The sequence below is a fragment of the Phocoena sinus genome, chromosome 9 (assembly GCF_008692025.1).
Source record: "Phocoena sinus isolate mPhoSin1 chromosome 9, mPhoSin1.pri, whole genome shotgun sequence".
Taxonomy (NCBI): domain Eukaryota; kingdom Metazoa; phylum Chordata; class Mammalia; order Artiodactyla; family Phocoenidae; genus Phocoena; species Phocoena sinus.
Genome location: NC_045771.1, coordinates 101,258,567 through 101,270,876, shown reverse-complemented (window position 1 = coordinate 101,270,876; position 12,310 = coordinate 101,258,567).

The following is a 12,310-nucleotide window of genomic DNA, read 5'->3' as shown; positions in this document are numbered from 1 at the left end:
CTCAACATTGCCTCAGATTTACACGGGCAGTTGTGGATGTCTAGATGCTTGAATTTTATGTTTTTGCACATTATGAGGCACTGATGCCCTCATATTGTCTTTTATCCATGCTGTTCCATGGCGACCACACCTGCCAGCCTCCCCATCTGATGGAAAGAACCTGGCCTCAATCAGTGAGCCATGCAGAGCCCTCACCCACTGCTGGGCACACCTTCCTCACCTGCTTCCGAACAATGATGTTTGTGATCTATTTACTGATTTTTCTCGACAGCTCCATGAAGATTCCTCTTCCTCTGCCCTAAAGGCTGTACTTCACAGCCTCGTCTTCCCCTGGGGGCGGCCACCCAAAACACTACACAGCACACTGGTCAGAATAATACATTTGGGCTGGAAAAATGCAAGACCTGAGCTACTGCCCCATTTGCTAAATTCTGGGCAAGGTTCTCCCTGGGACATACCACGGAAGAACTGTGATGCTACCAAACCTTCTCTTTTGAGGTTGGGAAACATTCTTTCACTTTCTATTACAACTACGTAACAAAAACCTTTTCTCAAACCAAAAACAACTCATGTTTTTGTTTTGTTTTTGATTTTTAATAGCGATTTTTATTATGATATGATACACATAACCTAAAATTACCATCTTAACCAGTTTAAAGTGTAGAATTCAGTGGCATTTAGTACATTCACAGTGTTGCACAAGCATTTCCACTGTCTAGTTTCAAAATGTTTTCATCGCCCAAAAGGAAGCCCATGCCCTTCAGCTATCACTTCTCACTACCCCTGTCCCCATACCCTGGCAACCACCAAACTGCTTTCTGTCTGTATGAGTTTCCCATTCTGGACATTTCATATAAATAGAATCATAAAACATGTAGCTTTAGTGTCTGGCTTCTTTAACTCAGCATCATATTTTCAAGGTTCATGAATGTTGTGGCATGTGTCAGTACTTCATTTCATCTTGTGACTGGATAACACTCCCTTGTATGGATAAAACACAATTTGTTTATCTACATTTTGGCTATTGTGAATAGTGATGCTATGAACATTCTTGTACAAGTTTTTGTTTGAACACTTGTTTTCAATTCTTTTGAGTGGAAATCATGAAATAAAATAAAAAGATATAAGTATATATCATAAAAAAGTGTAAAAGGCATTGAACTAGTAGACCAGGATTCTGGTCCTGACCACAGCACTTACTAGTACAAAGTAAAGCTAAGATATATAAGTTCTTTGGGCCTTGGTTGGCCCATTTATAAAATGAGTACATTATTAGTTTTGCTTCACATCCTGTATTGGCATGAAGCTCAAAAAATGAATGTCAAAGCATATGAAAAATCACACCGTATTTTGCCACCCATAAGCATGATTCTAAACTAACAGCAATAATTATGATTATTATTACACTGTGTTCTGGGTTGCCCAACTCTGCATTTCTATTGAAGCAGGAAGTCTCACATACATAACATTGATGATTCTCTGAAAAAATATTTACATGGTTAAAGTGGCGCCCCAAACAGTTTAGTGTTTCCTCAATAAATTAAACATAGCATTATCAAGAGCAGTTCATTAAAAATTAAAAACTATCTGTTAGCACTGAAGACAGGTATATCTTTATAATGTCCAAATACAGCATTTTTGTGTGTTTGGCAATATACAAAAGTGTGTATCTCAATATAATAAAATATGTTCTTTAAAGATTTTTTAAATTTTTATTGGAGTACAGTTGATTTGCAATGTTGTATTCATTTCTGCTGTATAGCAAAGTGAATCAGTTATACATATACATATATCCACTCTTTCTTAGATTATTTTCCCCATATAAGCCATTACAGAGTATTGAGTAGAGTTCCCTGTGCTATACAGTAGGTCCTTATTAGTTCTCTGTTTTATATATAGTAGTGTGTATATGTCAATCCCAATCTCCCAATTTATCCCTCCCCTGTCCCTTTCCCCCTTGGCAACCATAAGTTTGTTTTCTACATCTGTGACTCTCTGTTTTGTTCATTTGTACCATATTTTTAGATTCCACATATAAGTGATATTACATGATATTTGTCTTTCTCTGTCTGACTTACTTCACTCCGTATGACAATCTCCCAAGTTGCTGCAAATGGCATTATTTCATTCTTTTTTATGGCTGAGTAGTATTCCATTGTGTATATGTACCACATCTTCTTTATCCATTCATTTGTCGATGGACATTTAGGTTTCTTCCATGGCCTGGCTGCTGTAAATAGTGCTGCAATGAACTTGGTGTGCATGTATCTAAAACGTTTCATAAAATTAGTGGAACACAAAGATATGCCGTTTCAATAACATTGGGGGGTGGGGGGGGCAGTAACAGTTTGATGGTTTATTTTTCTAAGAATGAGCCTCCACATATATCATCTCATTTAGTCTTTGTCTCAATCTAGGAGTGAACAAAGGATGATAATACCCCCAATAACTTCATTTTCTTGATGTTCAGGAATAATTTTACTGGCACAGTTCAACAGCTTTAGCAAAAGATTTGCCTGTTTCAGGAGGGCAGAAATTTAGCTTGAAAAAAAAAGAAGATAAGGAATGGGTGTGTAAAACATTTTCCATTTGCTTTCTTCAATTCAAAGAAGGGTCACAGAAGGTGGGGCTGAATGAGAGTCACATGGTTTTGAACTTCACATGGTACCCCAAACACCACAAGCTGGATACCCTTCAATCAAAATGAAAATTATAGCCCTGAGCAGCATTTCTATCAGAGAAAAGCAAATGTTGTGATTTCTGCACTGATATCAAATTTAACTGGAATGATTCAATAAAATGATTGTATCATTATAAATCTGGTGCTTTTTCTTAAGGTTTGATTAGTCTAGACACCTGAGTTAAGTAATGACTGCTGTTTGATACTCCAAAGTATACTTGGCAACTTTGATTAAATATTTATGTTAAATGTAGATGACTTAAAGTAAAATGTGTTCCAATCAAGGCTCTAGCAAGCTAGATATACAGCCTCATCAGTTTCAGAGTCTTGGTGTAAGGCCATATCATTTGACGTTCAGTCAACTTGAGTGGTGCAGCCCTCCACTTCCGCTCCCCGTGCGGGGGGGTCACAGCAGACATTTTTGTGTGTGGCTGTGTCCAAGCGACCCTGGGACACCTCAAAGAATAGACAGTAAGCGAGGTGAAGTTTGCTGTCTCTCTTCACCCCTCTTCTGTGATAGTAGAGCCCCATGTGTGCTCTCGCGTAAACAAAATTTACAGACACTTCTTAGACAAATCTAACTCACGATCTTTCCTTTTCAAAATGTCTTTAGTTCTTATCCCCAATTATTTGAGAATTAATGTGTTTCTTCAATTCAAAATATTCCTGTTGCATTTTCCTTGAAACTATGCTAAATCCATAATGCATATTTATTTACATTCTCACTGAGAGCATTAATATATACCTGAATTTTAAGGCAAGAAATTGGAAGTCATCTTGTTCTCCATATTCATTCTTCCCACACTCCATCAGGTACTAAGTGTTGTCAAATCACCCCAGTATGTTTGGATCTGTTGTATTTTTGCACAGCTCTCCCCAGACCTGCTCCCCAGGGCCATGGCTCGAGCCCAGGCCCTCATCCCTCCAGCCCAGACAATGGCCACGGACAATCTATAGCTCCTGCCCTGTGTGCATCTCTATTCTGCCCCAGTATGTCCCAATGATTTCAGAGATCTAAAGTAAATCAAATCTGATGTTATTAGTTGTTTTGGACTCACATTTAGACCTTTATGATTCTAAAGGTACTTCTTACATATTTATAATTCAACTATGTTTTGGCTTTTTAATTTTGTATCATATGCTACAGAAATACATAAATAATTTTTATTTTCATTTTATTTACTGAAAAAAAAAGGCATGCTTGCTTTAAAAAATTCTTTTTTTTGTTTGTTTGTTTGCAGTACGTGGGCCTCTCACTGTTGTGGCCTCTTCCGTTGCGGAGCACAGGCTCCGGATGCGCAGGCTCAGCGGCCATGGCTCACGGGCCCAGCCGCTCCGCGGCATGTGGGATCTTCCCGGACCGGGACACGAACCCATGTCCCCTGCATCGGCAGGTGGACTCTCAACTACTGCGCCACCAGGGAAGCCCAAACAGTACTTATTTTTAAATGTAAAATTGAAAGACCCCTACCCTACGCTCACTCCCTCAAGAGTAATCAGTGTCAACAGTGCGTTGTGTCTTTCCCAGGAATTACATTTCTCCAGTGGCTTCTCAGTGCTAACAGAATGAATTACACCCTCCTCAGAACTCCTTTTTTGGACCTTCCCTCTCTTGTTTCTCACATATTGGAGCACAGACTATGATGGAAGGAACAGGCAGAATGCGTTTGAACTTGTGTCCCTGATTTGTTACTCGTATTTATTTCTCAAGCTTCAGACTAAGCAACACTTCTTCTGGAAAAAAAAAATTTATTGGCTTCTCTTTTGTTTAGGGCTTTTCATTTTTAAAAAAGACAGATGCTCAAATCAGCTCAAGTTGGGAAGGAGCAGTGGTTTTCAAAATACATCAGGTTATTTAAAAATAAGAATTTCTAACTATGATAGATTTCATGGAAACTGGAATTAGAACGAAGGCATCTTCATCATCCCCCTACCGTTGTTTTCATTTTTATCTTACGTCATTTCTGATGCTCTCAGAGACTGGAACATTCTCAATACTTGAACACTTTTTATTTACTGTTTCCTCATGATTTTAATTTATAGGTAATTTCAATTGCCTTGGTTCTGCTTAAAGTTACATAAGCTTTTACCTTTTGCCTTTCTGGTTGTTTCTCCAGTTTTTAAATTTCCAATTACAAATTCCTAGAATAAAACTTCTAGGTACAATATACTTTTTTCCTGTAGGTCATATGATATAAATTGCTTGCCAGATCCTACCTGGATTCTCCTAGGCTCAGGTGCCCACACCTTCTTAGGAGATCACGGGTGCTAAAGATGGCAATTGACTCTTAGCAGGACCGTGGTGATTGTGACAGTTAAATGCATGTGTCTACTTGGCCAGGCTATGGTGTCCAGTTGTTTGGTCAAAGGCTAGTCTAGATGTTATTGTGAAGGTATTTTTTAGATGTGATTAATGTTTACAAACTTTAAGTCAGACTTTAAGGAGATTATCCTCAATGTGGGGCGGTTGTGGGGGGGGGCACTTCATTCAATCAGTTGAAAGCCTTAAGACCAAAAATAGACTTCCCAGAAAAGAAGGAATTCTGTCTCAAAACCGTAACATAGAAATCCTGCCTGAGTTTATAACCTAATGGCCCTCCTACAGATTTAAGACTCAATACTACTGAGTTTCCAGCCTGTCAGGCTGCCCTAGAAATTTTACACTTATCTGCAATCATTTGAGCTAATTCCTTAAAATAAATCTCTGTATCTATATCATCTATGTCCATATTCATATCCATATCTATATCTCTTATTATATACCCTATTGATTCTGTTTCTCTGGAGCACACTGACTGAGGCAGATTATAGTACAGAGTCTGTTTCTAGAGGAACAGAGTCTTAAAGATGACTTTTCTGAATTGGTTCTTGGTTCCTGGAATTGGTTCTCTATTTTTATTTTATGACACAAAAGACACTAATGATTCTATTTCCACTGATAGTCCATGATGTGATGTAGTAAGAGATATATGCAAAATAGCACCATTAGATACTTTTAATCAAGTACTTCTAAGAGGCAAAGTTCTGAGTGACCATATATTTGATACACATGAATGCTTTTGTCCAATTTAGGACTATATTGAGATTGGCAGTTTCCTCCTAACTGACAAATGGGGAAAGAAAAAGAAGAGCTCAGGGCTTCAGATTCCCAGCTCAAATGGTATACAAATCACTTGAAATTTTCTATGTCTGCCATGAAGAAAACCCTTATCTCCTTCAGCAACAGAACTGAGACTGCTGAAAACAGAATTGTAGTTTCATCCTGTGAGTGGCTGAATTACACACAAAATGCAGGGTATCTCTTGTTAAAGTGAGGGCATTGATTGGGAAGGACTGGGATCCCGGGAATTGGCATGGGGATCTATGGGCAGATCCTGATGAAGCTGAGGACATTGAATTAAATTTTGCTAAGTATTGCTGAATCTTCTTTGACAGTAGAGACAGCTCAACCTCCCTGTCTGAGGAGGGTAATCCTGTTTTACCTGTGGTACTTACCTTGCAAGCCATGGTGACTCTCCTTGGGACTCACCCCTACCACCCCTCTTTGCTTCTAGACTTCTAAGCAGACTCAAGTCCTGGCAGGTCCCAAACAGATGAGATACAAAGTGTGACCCATGAGTAGATGTGCTACACTTGAAAAGAACTGCATAATTTTTCCAATTTATACAGCAGAAATACAGGGAATAGATATGGGAATGAATATTAAGGATGTAGGAAAAAGGGTGAAAGGAACATAAAATTGTATATGAGTTCACTAAGCAGAGGTCCTGAATTTAACATATAGCCAGAGGGATTAGAAAGGACTCTAACAGTGTGGTTGATTGGTTGGTTGCTTAAAACATGGACCAAGGCTTCCCTGGTGATGCAGTGGTTGCGAGTCCGCCTGCCGATGCAGGGGACGAGGGTTCGTGCCCTGGTCCGGGAAGATCCCACATGTCGCAGAGCGACTGGGCCCGTGAGCCATGGCCACTGAGCTTGCGCATCCGGAGCCTGTGCTCCGCAACGGGAGAGGCCACAACAGTGAGAGGCCCGCGTACTGCAAAAAAAAAAAAAAAAAAACATGGACCAAAACGTTCCCTACACTATATAAAGTTGAAATGCCAGGGCTGCCTTTGTTTCCTGTATCCAAAGATTGGAATGCTAGAGTGGATTTATCATGTCAGACCTGTTCGCCTGCCCTAGGAGGGTCCAGAGGACACACCTTTCACTAAAACTGTGATAAATACATTTGTGAGGGAAACTCCTGGGTTCTTGAAGAATTCTGTAGATGAAAATTACAGTGAGAACGCTGCCAATGATCTGGGCTCCTTAAATGCAATGGGGATAATTGGACCCAGAGGAGCAGAGGCCAATGGGCAGTAATCAATTGCCCAAGACAAGTGGCTGTGGTTACCATAACACACAGTGGAGACAATGCTGTAATCAGAAGACTATGACTTGTAGATGACGTGTCATGAAGTTTCTAGAAGAGAACTAATTGGGCAGTCTTACTTGATTTGGTCAGGAATTCTAGGTCACTTCTAAAGAACCCCAGTTCCTCATTCAATTCCCACACGTGAGCCAGTTTGCAGATCCAGAATGCCTTGAATGAGAGGGAGGTCATGTCCCTTTGAGGAAGAGCCCTGGCACACTGCCAAAATTGATACTGTTACTCTTTCTCCCAGCCTTCAAAGGAAAATATGGCCTTCACCAAGATCACTGTGTATCATGAAAAAGGAAATAATCAGACTTTTGAAGGATTACTAGACACTAGCTCTGAACTCATACTAACTCCAGGAGACTGAAAATGTCCACCCATCAGATTGGGGCTTCTGAAGGTCAAGAGATCAATGGAGTTTTAGTTCAGATCCATCTTACAGTGGGACCAAAGGATCTCCCAAACCCATTCTGTGGTTATTTTCCCAGTTCCAAATGCATAATTGGAATGTATTAAACCAGCACCTGGCAGAATCCTCATATTGGCTCCCTGAATAGTGGAGTGAAGGATATTATGGTGGGAAAAGCCAAGTGAAGGCCACTAGAACTGCCTCTACCTAAGAACATAGTAAGCTGAAAGCAATACTATTCTCTTGGAGTAATTACAGACATTAGTGTCACCATCAAGGACTTGAAGAAGTCAGGGGTGGTGATTCCCACCACATCTCCATGCAACTCACCTAACTTGGCCTATGCAGAAGACAGATGTATCTTGGAGAATGACAGTGGGTTATTGTAAACTTAACTAGGTATAGTTCCAACTGCAGCTGCTGCTCTAGACATGGTTAGATTGTGTAAGCAAAAAACCATGTCCCCTCACACATGATATGCAGTTATTGATCTGGCAAATGCTTCCTTCCTGATACCAAGAAGTTTGCTGAGACCTGTCAAGGTCAGCAACGTGTCTTCCTGTCCTATCTCAGGGCTTTGTCAACTCTCCATCCGTATGTCACAATCTAGGGTGTAGGTCTCTTGATCACATTTCCCTCTACAAGTTATTACACTGGTCCATTACACTGATGGAGTTATGCTGATGACCAAGATGGAGAAATTACCCTAGACTTACTATAAGACATTTGTGTGTCACAAGGTAGGAAACAAATCCAACTAAAACTCAGAGGCCTTCCACCTCAGTGAATTTTCTAGGGGTCAGTAGTGTGGACATGTTGAGATATCCTCTCTAAGGCAAAAAGAAATTGTTGTATCTGGTCCCCTCAGTAACAAAAAAAGGAGGCACAATACCCAGTAGACCTCTTAGGATTTTGAAGACAATATATTTCTCACATAGGGGTGCTATTCTAACCCACTTTCCTCATGACCTGAAAAGCTGCTAGTTTTGGGTGAAGCCCAGAACAGACATGGGCTCTGCAGCAGGTTCAGGTTGCCCTAGGCCATACGATCCAGCTGATGCAAGTGTCAGTGGCAGGTAGGGGTGCTGTTTGGAGGCTTGTGCAAGTTCCTATAGGTGAATCATAACACAGACCCTTAGGATTTTGGAGCAAAGCCCTGCCATCCTCTGCAAATAACTTCTTTTGAAAAATAGTCTTTGGCCAGCTATTGGGTCTTAGTAAAGACTGAACACTTAACCATGGCCCACCAAGTTACCATGCAAAATGAACTGCCCTTTATGAACTGGGTGTTGTCTGACCCAAGCTATAAAGTTGGGCATGAGTAACAACACGCCATCATAAAATGGAAGCTGTGATCGTATGATCCTGCAATCCCAGTCCTGGACATATATCTGGAGAAAACCATAATTCAAAGAGACACATGCACCCCAATGTTCATTGCAGCACTATTTACGGTAACCAAGACATGGAAGCAACCTAAGTGTCCACTGACAGATGAATGGACAAAGAAGATGTGGGGTGTGTGTGTGTGTGTGTGTGTGTGTATATGTAATGGAATATTGCTCAGCCATAAAAAGGAATGAAATGTTGCCATTTGCAGCAACATGGATGGACCTAGAGATTATCATACTAAGTCAGAGAAAGACAAATATCATATATCACTTATATGTAGAATCTACAAAAAATGATACAAATGAACTTATTTACAAAACAGAAACAGACTCACGGATATAGAACACAAATTTATGGTGACCAAAGGGGAAAGTGGGAGGAGAATAAATTAGGAAATTGAGAATAACATATACAAACTATATATAACATAGATAAACAAGAACCTACTGTATAGCATAGGGAACTATGCTTAATATTTTCTAATAACCTATATGGGAAAAGAATCTGAAAAAGAATATATATATATATATATATATATATATATAAAACTGATTCACCTTGCTATACAGCAGAAGCTAACACAACATTGTAAATCAATTATACTTCAATAAAAATAAAATTTAAAAAAACAAATAAATAAAATAAAATAGAAGCTGTGTAAATTTAATTGGACCCAAGCAAATCCTGAGTACATAAGTAAGATGCATGAGGATGTGGTCCAAATGCCCATGGCCCACATTTATCTTATGTAACTTTCTCTCTTTCAGCTCCCAGCTACGTCCTCAGGAGGAAGTTCTTATGATCAGTTAACTGGGAAAGAGAAAACCCAGGTCTGGTTTACAGATGGTCCTGCACAATAGTCAGGCACCACCTGAAAGCATACAGCTGCGGCCCTGGAGCCCCTCTCTGGGACACCCCTGCAGAACAATATGAAGGGAAATCCTCTCATGGGGCAGGACTCTGAATAGTGCACCTGGCTGTGCACTGCACTTACTAGAAACGGCCAAGACATGTGATTGTTTACTGATTCAAGGCTGTGGTCTATAATTTGGTTGGATGGTCAGGAACTTGGAAGAAATGTAATAGGAAAATCAGTGACAAGGAGGTCTAAGGAAGAGATATGTAGGTAGGAGTCTTTGTATGGGCAAAAAGTATGAAGATATTTATGTCCCACTTGAATATTCTTCAAAGGGTGATCTAAGCAGAGGATCTAATAATCAGGTGGATGGATGACCCATTCTGTTGACATCAGTCAGCATCTTTCCCTGGGTACTTCTGTCATCACCCACTGGGCTCATGGACAAAGTAGTACAGCTGACAAGGATGGAGATGTGTTCTCAGCAACACAGATGTTCACTTACCAAAGCCAACCTGGCTACAGCCACCACTGAGCACCAAATCTGCCATAGCAAATACTGAGTTTCTGATAGGACATCATTCCCCAGGATGCTCAGCCAGCCACCTGGTGGCAGCTTGATTACACTGTGTCTCTTTCACCATGGACAGGGCAGTGTTTTGTTCTTACTGGAATACACAGAGTCTGGATATGAATTTGCCTTCCCTGTGCACAATACTTTTGCCTAAACGATCATCTGAGAACTTACAGAATGCCTTATGAACTGCCATGATATTACACACAGTATTGCTTCTGATCAGGGAATCTACTTCACAGCAAAGTAAGTTCAGCAATGGTCCCGTGCTTATGGAATTCATTGATTTTTACCTTGTTTCCCACCACCCTGAAGCACCATCCTGGTTTGATACAATGGCGGAACCACCTTTTGAAGACTGAGTTATAGCACCACCTAGGTAGTAGTACCTTGTAGGACTAGGGCAAGCTTCTCCAGAAGGCTGTATACACTCTGAATCAGGTGGATAGAGACATATATATATAGATATATTATTCCTTTGCTAAGCTATATGGTTTTAAATGCCTGGAGCAATAAATAATGACCTGAGTGTTTATGATTTCAATATATTAAAGTATATTTCCAGAGGACCTTCAAGATGGTGGAGGAGTAAAATGTGGAGATCACCTTCCTCCCCACAAATACACCAGAAATACATCTATATGTGGAACAACTCTTACAGAACACCTCCTGCACGCTGGCAGAAGACCTCAGACTTCCCAAAAGGCAAGAAACTCCCCACGTACCTGGGTAGGGCAAAAGAGAAAAGAAAAAACAGTGACAAAAGAATAGGGATGGGGCCTGCACCTCTGGGAGGGAGCTGTGAAGGAGGAAAGGTTTCCACACACTAGGAAGCCCCTTCACTGGCAGAGATGGGGTTGGGGGGCGAGTTTTGGAGCCACGGAGGAAAGTGCAGCAACAGGGCTGCAGAGGGCAAAGCAGAGAGATTTCCGCACAGAGGATCAGTGCTGACCAGCACTCACCAGCCCGAGAGGCTTGTCTGCTCACCTGCTGGGGCAGGTGTGGGCTGGAAGCTGAGGCTCGGGCTTCAGAGTTCAGATCCCAAGGAGAGGACTGGGGTTGGCTGCGTGAACACAGCCGGAAGGGAGCTAGTGCACCACAGCTAGCAGAGAGGGAGTCCAGGAAAATATCTGGACCTGACCTGCCTAAGGGGCAAGAGACCATTGTTTCCGGGTGCACAAGGAGAGGCGATTCAGAGCACCACCTTTACGAGTTCCAGAGACGGGAGTGAGCCACGGCTATCAGCGCGGACCCCAGAGACAGGCATGAAACACTAAGTTGCTGCTGCAGCCACCAAGAAGCCTGTGTGCGAGCACATGTCACTATCCACACCTCCCCTCCTGGGAGGCTGTGCAACCCACTACTGCCAGGGTCCCGTGATCCAGGGACAACTTCCCCGGGAGAACACACGGCGCACCACAGGCTGTTGCAATGTCACGCGGATCTCTGCCGCCATAAGTTCACTCTGCATTCCGTACCCCTCCTCCCCCCGAGCCTGAGTGAGCCAGAGCCGCCTAATCAGCTGCTCCTTTAACCCCATCCTGTCTGAGCAAAGAACAGATGCCCTCAGGTGACCTACAGAGGCGGGGCCAAATCCAAAGCTATACCCCAGGAGCTGTGCAAACAAAGAAGAGAAAGGGAAATCTCTCCATGCAGCCTCAGGAACAGTGGATTAAATCTCCCCAATCAACTTGATGTACCCTGCATCTCTGGAATACCTGAATAGACAACGAATCATCCCAAAATTGAGGTGGTGGACTTTGGGAGCAACTGTAGACTTGGGGTTTGCTTTCTGCATCTAATTTGGTTTTGGTCTTATGTTTATCTTATCTTAGTATTTAGAGTTTAGTATCATTGGTAGATGTGTTTATTGATTTGGTTACTCTCTTCCTTTTGTTTTTTATATATATAGATATATAGTTGTTTTTCATTTTTCTCTTTTTGTGAGTGTGTATGGGTATGTTTCTTTGTGTGATTTTGTC